The following is an 8,586-nucleotide window of genomic DNA, read 5'->3' on the forward strand; positions in this document are numbered from 1 at the left end:
TGATACGGCTTGTACCAAAGTGGCAGGAAACATTAAGATTCTCGTCAGAGATTAAACATTCTATTTAACTATGATATGGCATACCAAGGTTTCATACAAACATTGAGCATCGTCTCACTCAAAATGCACTCAAAGAATAACATCCTTTTCTAAATGGCTAGTAAGAAACTAGCAAAACGTGTTTTACTCACCGGAGTTCCAATTTGCTGTAAACTCCAAAGAATCACTTTTCTTTCTTATTCAAATTTGAGTTTGAGGTAGACTAATATCTTATGGATATAACTAGACGTAAGTATTGACTTTTCAAAAGTATTTCGTTATTATTTATCTTCAAATCCGGGAGCTCTTTCAGGCGCACGTTCACAGGAAATATATCACTGGTAGAGAGAGAGAATGTTTGCTAGTAGGACGCTCTAGTCTTCTAACACATAGAGCGCCCTCCATAGGAAGATACATGTAATTGCATCTAGATTAGTAGCCCTAATTTCATGAGGGTTACATGTCCATGAAAACAGAAGGCATAGCAGGTAGGCCTAAATATCGTAGCAAATAGCCTGGCAATGAAACGGCTTTAAAAACATGTATTTTACTTGTCTCTCTGGAGTGAACGCAGAACATGGGTTGTTGCGCAAAGAAGTGATCTGCATCTCCGTTCATCAAAAGCTAAGTTTGTGCTAACCCATTCCTTATGTTTTCTCCATTGTTAACGTGAGATATGTCTCCATGTAGGGTAGGCCTACGTAGTGATAATGAATAAGGTTGCCAATGTCCACGTCACATGAGCCAGCTGCTTGTTCTGTAGGCTAAATGTGATATTTCTGTGCTTTTGCCCCAGCGGTGGGGTAAAGCGCCCCCCAAGGGTGGGGTAAAATGCCCCCACCCTGTCAAAGCAATGCCCCTCATACATTAATAGCAAAACCAAAAGTAAACAACTAAAGTAAACACAATATATTGTGGAGCAATAAAATATAATCAATAAATGGATTACAAGCTACTATATTTGATCAATATATTGACAATAGCCAACTCTGTTTTAGTGACTGCTGAAAATTAGAACACTTGCCTAAAAATCCATTTTCCTTTTGTTTTCTTGAAGTACCGAGCATGCATCCATTTTATGGTGGGTACTTGTACATCACCATTGTCAACATAGTGCATAGAAATAAAAACAACAACATTTTACTTCATCTAGTGATTAGTTTGTGAAATATAGTGGGGGCGTTTTACCCCAAGGGGCGTTTTCCCCCACTCTACCCTATTTCTCTCCCTCTGTATTCTGTTACAGTTACAATTTAAAAAGTTGGTATTTAGAATACAGTTACATTGTTGAAATCAATGGATTACATGATACTTCTCTGTTTCACAAGTTTATTCACTCTCTAAAGAAATTAAGGCAACTCCATGCATTTCACAGAAGTCTCTGAAAGCAATCTATAATGAAATTGTTTCCATGTTTAAATCCAAGACCCACTGTCTTACACTAGTCTCACATTGCACCCGTAAAAACACAGCCAGCGTGCATTATGGACGCGCCATCGTAGATCCTGAAATGACTGTTTGCACAGCAAATTATGAGTAAAGTAAGTGCAGGTAACTCCTATTCCTCACTGATCGTGGTTCTTGATGTCTGTTCAAAGGATATTTACCCAAGTATTAATAGCTTACTTCGGCCAATCCCCACAGTTTGCTAATCTACAAACAAAGCCTACTTCAGGTGTTGATTAAACCCATCTCTAAAATTAGCACTGCATTCTGAGTTTTTCATTCTAACTTAATATAGCTTTATGGCTTATTTTTTTTCTAATTAGATCTACATTTAAGTTTTAAAATTAATTATGGTGCAGCCTCTGAAGGTGAATTATTCTTGCGAGCATATTTTAATGTGCGGGTTTTGATTGTCACACGATCACGTTAATTTTGAGAGCACTGATGGGCTTTAGTGTTTACATCTCCAGGTCATTTGGTCCCACCTGTCATATGCGCCCCTCACTTTTACTAGATTGATGTCACCCAAAACCTTAAGTATAATTTTTGGCTACGCCCTTAAAGTGGTCTAAGTTTTTTTTTTTTTAATTAGCCTGGGGTAGTCGCACAGAACACACCAGAATAGGCCTGTTTAGTAAGGATTTGATGGCCGCATTCCTACACTTATAAAAGGCAATTCAATGCGGAAGCAGCGTCGGCGTCAGGGGCGGGCCTTAGGGGGCCAGGCCCTCCCAAACAGGCTAGTGTGCCCCCCCCCCCAACTGAGTTCTCTCCCTCACATAAAAAGTCTAATTATTATTATGGCTATGATTGAAATTAAATCCATATTGAACACTGATGTTGAACACTTAGCCTACTCACAATGAAACATGACACGGACTGACACATGTGTCAACTATGCTACTGTTGATTGTGTGCAAATTGCGCGATGAAGTGGATTCTGCACACTCGGACATCGTTGCAGTGAGTGCCACCGATACATTTACCACCACTCCTGCAACGCCAAATGAGCATAAATCTCGACCAGTAGGGTTTTTAGACACTGCTGCATAAGAAATTCAGTAAAAGGGTTCAAGATGGATAATAATGGTTGTGTAAAACAAGGTTTTTCACGCTTCTGACCGCAGGATAACCAAAGCACCCATGCTGAATGCATGAGCTGTTAATCTAAATGGCAGAAACCGCAAATGAAGGGCCAAACTGACACGTCACATTTCCTATATTGTCCTATATTGTCCAATATTGTCCAGTGCTAATGATAAACTCGAGCAATGGAGACGTAGTGCTTTGGATCATGTAGGCTATAAGGGGAGATGGAATCGCCCTTTAGTGAGCGCAACACTGCACAGGTCTTAACCTGCTTTATCCAGAGGGAGAAATTTTTGGATGCAGTGACAAAAAGCCTATCATGGACCCGGCTGGGAAATGTGACAGTTGTGGAGTCTGCATTCGTAGCCTGTCGCTGCAAATCATCTCCATCTCCATCTCCAGTACATCTCCCAACTCAAAAACAGTAGGCCAACAGTCAATAAAAGTGGACTGTCAGAGCAGCACAAGTGTGTTTCACTAATTCACGGATTGGGATAAATGCAGAGACCAAATTTCCCTCACGGGATCAAAACAGTATATAGTTAATAAATTATGCAATAATATTTTGTTGATGAAGTAATATTTCCATTATTTAACTGTTACATACACATGCATTAATGATTAGTTAGGGTGAGGACGTTTTGAAGAGTGGGTGCGCACATCCAAAGTAAAGTTTTTCTGCAGGTGCCAGACAATAGTATCAGATAGTAGAAAAAAAAAGTGTGGTCTGCACACTGCAACTGCTCCAAAATATAAACTTTATTAATTTAAAAAGCAACGTTTCGATCCCCTTGGATGCCTGACGAAGATCCAAGGGGATCGAAACGTTGCTTTTAAATTAATCTATATTATATTTTTGAATTGACTGTTGTAATACCACTGCACTGTAAAAAATAACACAACATCTTACTGCAGTAACACAAGTATACTTTACTTACTATAGGCTGACCTAGTGTTCTTACTAGAGTAACATTAGTAATGTGCCGAACTTGCAACAATGGGGTCTAAAACTTGAGATACACGAGTAAGCTTCACAACTCAGACCTGAGTAAACTGAACTCACGCAGTGCACACGCGCACAGTTGCAGAGGGAGCATTCTGGATTCCACAGCCAACGGTCGGCAGTGTTACGGTGTGGCTGACTTTTGGGATGGGAGTGTAACAGCTTCACCAGTGACTTGCTCTGTCCGGTAAGTTTACAGTATGTATTAATGTGTCAAATGTTTACAGTATAGGTTGAACTAACAGCATTTGTGCAAAACTGTACATTCGTTTCATTAACAACTGGGGTAATGTTAAGTTCAACTTGCTAAGTGGCCGATATATGCGCTAGCTGCTAACAGTTTGCAGCTAACTGATAGCAGCTATGCGAGTTAACACCAAAGATCTTTGTTAACACTGCCTCAGACCATGTTGAGCAGAAAACAAATATTCTAGGTATTCAAGCCCTTTGATATTTTTGTTATCGGGTTATGAGGAAGTGGTGGCGCCTGGGGTCTAAAACTAGGCTGTATAAATTTGCCAATAGCAGTTGTCTTCATGAGCTCTCTTAATGAAGTTTAGTTCTAACGTTAGCCATTTCTCATGAGAAACGCTTGCTAGCATGCTAAGTTGATTCAAAACGTGTAAGGCCATCCTTAAAAATATTTTCGTTTGCCGTAACCCGACCGACCCTGTCAATTTAGAACCGACCCAAATATTTATTTTTTTCCCCTTTTAGTCCGACCGACTTTCCGCTTGTAAACTTGCGTTAATACCGACCGATTGTTTTTTACTCTAAACAACCAATACAAATGCAATAAAATAATATTTATTTTAGTAGGCCCAAGTATTGTGAATATAAATTGCCTACATGCAAACGTGGCTCACTTAAAAAAAAAACACCTGTGGCGCCATCTCTACACCATTGGTTTTACGATGTCACACTATGGCCTACGCCGTTTCATTCACACAAACTGATAACGCTGTTACGAAGTTCTGGAAGAACTGTGGCCAGATCTTTTCTCATCCCTTCTCCCCCTAGTCTAGCGGTGACCGTGTCGGAGTATTGAAATTGGTTGTGGTCTATTCAGCATTTCTCAAAATATGGGTCCGCAACATGGAGACTGCTGGTCCGCGGAGTCGTGGAGGAAATTAGGCCCGGTGCTTCATCTGATAATTTGCTGCGCAGTTGATTAAGAAACCGCGGATCGACGAAAAAAAAACAAACGTTTCTGCTATCGATGTCATTAAACATGGAGCCCTACAATTAAGTGGTGGTATGAGCATTCATTCAATGTGCGTCTGCGCGAGAGAAACTGAAACTAATCGATAACGTTGGTATCAAAGCTCCGCTTCAACCTGTTGGAAGGCTATTTATTTATTTAACGAAACTTAATAGAACGACGTTGTTTTTTGGAACTTCCTTAGAAACAGAGCAGAGACTGTAAAATACACTGTATAGCATTGAGTATTGTATAGTCAAATTTCAATATAACGTGGCCAAGAGCTATTGTAGCCTTCTTTCTGCGTACATGTAGATGAGCCCTATGACCCAAAAGTCTGCCATGACCGGGCCTCAGGTCAAAGAAGTTTGAGAAAGGCTGGTCTATATAACCTGCATCAGAATGAGTGCAGTGGTGCGCCTGAAGGCACGGGTTGAAGACCCAGTCAGTTACGTCACAATATGCACATTTGTGTAAATTCATTCCTACTTAATCACCATGACCAAAATTGAACTTTTTTTTTTACTTTGAATCTTGAAAAAAAAAATATTGACCTACCTACCGACCCATTTTTAATTGTTTTTGGCTGTTACTGCAAACAAAAATATTTTTAAGGATGGCCTAAAGATTAAACTGTGTATGGTTTACGTCGATATTCCTACTGTATTGATAAAACAATTAGGATAATTGGACTCATAACCTTACTGACTGAGAAAGCCATGGTCTTTTATCTAAAATCTTTCGTTGTGATTTAGCAAGAGGACTTAGGTTGCAGTGTGTGGAATTTGAACGAATGTGCCGTTATTGAGGTGCAAAATGGCATCATATAATTCCAACGTATGATTGATATTTTAAATTCTATTGTGATAAATGTACTAGGCCTGAAGCAATAGAGAAAATTAAGTTGCCAAATCATAATATTTTTAGCTTAACAGTATTAATTAGGTCTCTGGAGAAATAATTTAAATTAACATTTGATGTGATAAACTTAATCAGCTGTTTTAGTTAAACATGGCCAATAGATGCATATTGATAATAATTTGGCCCTCTTTTTCAGTTGGAAAACTGAAAATGCAGAGCAATGAACTGGACATGTAAGTTGTGCTTGTTTGGATGTGAAGTCAGAGGTCAGTTGCTCAAACACTACTGATTGAAACATGGAGGTTACACCAGAATACTAACCGAAAAAAACTGCAGAGGGTGGTGAAAACTGGCCAACGATCACGGGTTCCTCACTCCCCTCCATCAAGGCCATCCAGGGCAAGTGATGCTTGCGTAAAGCAAGCGCAGCATCATCAAAGACTGTTCTCACCTTAACCACAGACTGTTCACCCCACTCCCCTGGGAGGCGTTACAGGTCTCTCTGCACCCAAACCAGCAGGTTCAGAGGAAGCTCCTTCCCGCGGCTGTCACCCTACTGAACTCTAGCTGTGCATCCCGTGACAACCAACCAACTAAGCCCCCGCCCGATGCCTCCTTGCCTGTGCCTGTTGAGGTGTCCACCATGACCATGGAAACCTTGACGGGGACACCCACCCCATGGGACAATTGCACTACCCTATCCCACCCATAGTGTTCTATTTATTTACAAATGTACATACTGTAATTACACATATAGCCATTCCATTTTCTACTGCTCTTCATACTATTCATCCTGCACATACACGTATTCTTACTACTGTTATAATGTTACTGTTTCTGCACTACAGTACTGTTACCACACTGCACATAGCTGTATACTGTACATATATGTCTATATGGTTCATACCAAATATATCCATATTTATTCTGCTAATACACTGCACATATTTATACCTAATTTATATTACTCTAAACCACCTTCTGTAAACCAACTGTATACTACTGTTTACACCGCATATTTCCTATCCTGTCTATGCACCACCTGTCTTTGTATATCACATTGCATTGCTTTTTTGCACTTCTAGTTAGATGCAAAACTCTGCAAAATGACAATAAAGTTATCTAATCTAATAGTGCCAACTATTTGTGTATATTCTGCAAGTAAAACTTTACTATCAACATAAAGTACCCTTTACAACTCAAAGTAAGGGTAACTCATTTAACAGTAGTAAATACAACTTTGTTTCAAGTAAGCTTTACTTGAGGGCATGAAGTAAACTTTACTAGTTGGAAGTAAGTAACCAGAACTTTAAAGTCTTAAGTAAGGATAACTTCTTCTAAGTAAGCATTACTTGTAGACATCAAGTAAACATAACTTGAAAGAGAAAAGTTTTGTTTACTTAACTTATTTAAGGCAACGAGTTTCCACCCTTTTTTCAAGTAACCATTACTTATTATTTTTTACAGTGTGGGCAGAGGTAGTGTAGTGGATAGGGAGCCGGGTTAGCATGCAGTAACCCATAAAGTTGGGGGTTCAAGCCCTGGCGTCCACCAATGTGCAAAATTGTGCTTTAGCAATTGGAAAAAACTTGCTTGGCCTATGAGCAAGTTTTACTGTGGCTGATTATAAAATGTGCTTAAATGAGTAACTGAAAGTGCTTTGAAAATCCCCAGCTGCCATAAGGATCACTGTGTCCGACACCTCTGTCAGTGAAATGTGCACCTATATATACTGTACTGCCCTGTCTGTTTGCCAACACAAACTGTTTTGAACCTTGGCATACTGCAGATGGGCCATTAATCATCTGGGGGTCTTTAACCGAACAATATCAATGTTTTGTCACCTTTTGAACATTCATTGTACACATCCTCCCTTTTTGAAGCCAAGTCTGCATACTCTACAGTCTGCTAGATCTTTCAACAACAAAAGAAGTAAGCACCACTCATCTTAACTGTCTTCTTTCAGCTGAGTGAGAGTGCACATCTCCTCATATATGGATCTGTGGTCTTCAGATGTCAGACTACAGTCTGATAGTCTGTCAGCATACCCAGACACTGCTGCTGTTTTTGGCAGCTGCCAAAGGGATCCTAATCCTGTGAAGAGATCACCCAGCCCTGTGGAACGCACCTCAACACATTATCCACTATCTTCTCTTTCCCAGCATCTACTAGAGTTGTGCATCAAAGATTGTGTATAAAATTGTGAGAAATACAAATACTTCTAAATAAATCCTGATGCTTCTTACATAAGCGTTTTCTCTATGTTCTAAAGTCTTTAAGATTTTAGTCTATGGATTTTAGTCTATGGACATACTGTAGCCTACCTCTGAGGGGTATAATTTGGTGAAGTGTTAGTAGCATCATAAAGTATGACTGCAAGTATGACTTTGGGTCTTTACGAACCCAATGTATATCTGTGTTGACAGATTATTGGCTATGACATAAAATAGCACGAATGCATAAATAGCAGTGGGCTGTATCCCTTTTCTTAAATTTTCACTATATTAAACGGCTGCTGTTTACCAATAGAAAGTTAAATAAATGTAATGACACACTTGATACCACAGCATGATTCTGTTCAAAGTCATTGAATGTCAAAAGTATAAATAGTCAGAATGAATTAAAGCTGTACCAAGTTTAAATGAAATTATCACCGACTTGTCACAGTACACTAACCTATTAAACAGTGATGGGCTCCGATTTCTTGAAGGGCAGGGGTGAAAAAAAAAAAAAAAACAAGACAGAACATTTTGAAAAATAACCCCTTAAAAGATGACTTCTGGGGAGTTTTGTGGAAATAAATGCACTTAGATTGACAAATATGACATAACCATCAACATATTTAAGGTATCTTGCCATGAAAAAAGATGGCAATTGCAAAGCATAATTACCACAGCACATCATGACCTGTTTTATTTGACTGAGGGGCCTCATTCAGATATCAGGG

Source organism: Alosa alosa, chromosome 12 (genome assembly GCF_017589495.1).
Source record: "Alosa alosa isolate M-15738 ecotype Scorff River chromosome 12, AALO_Geno_1.1, whole genome shotgun sequence".
NCBI classification, from domain to species: Eukaryota; Metazoa; Chordata; class Actinopteri; order Clupeiformes; family Clupeidae; genus Alosa; species Alosa alosa.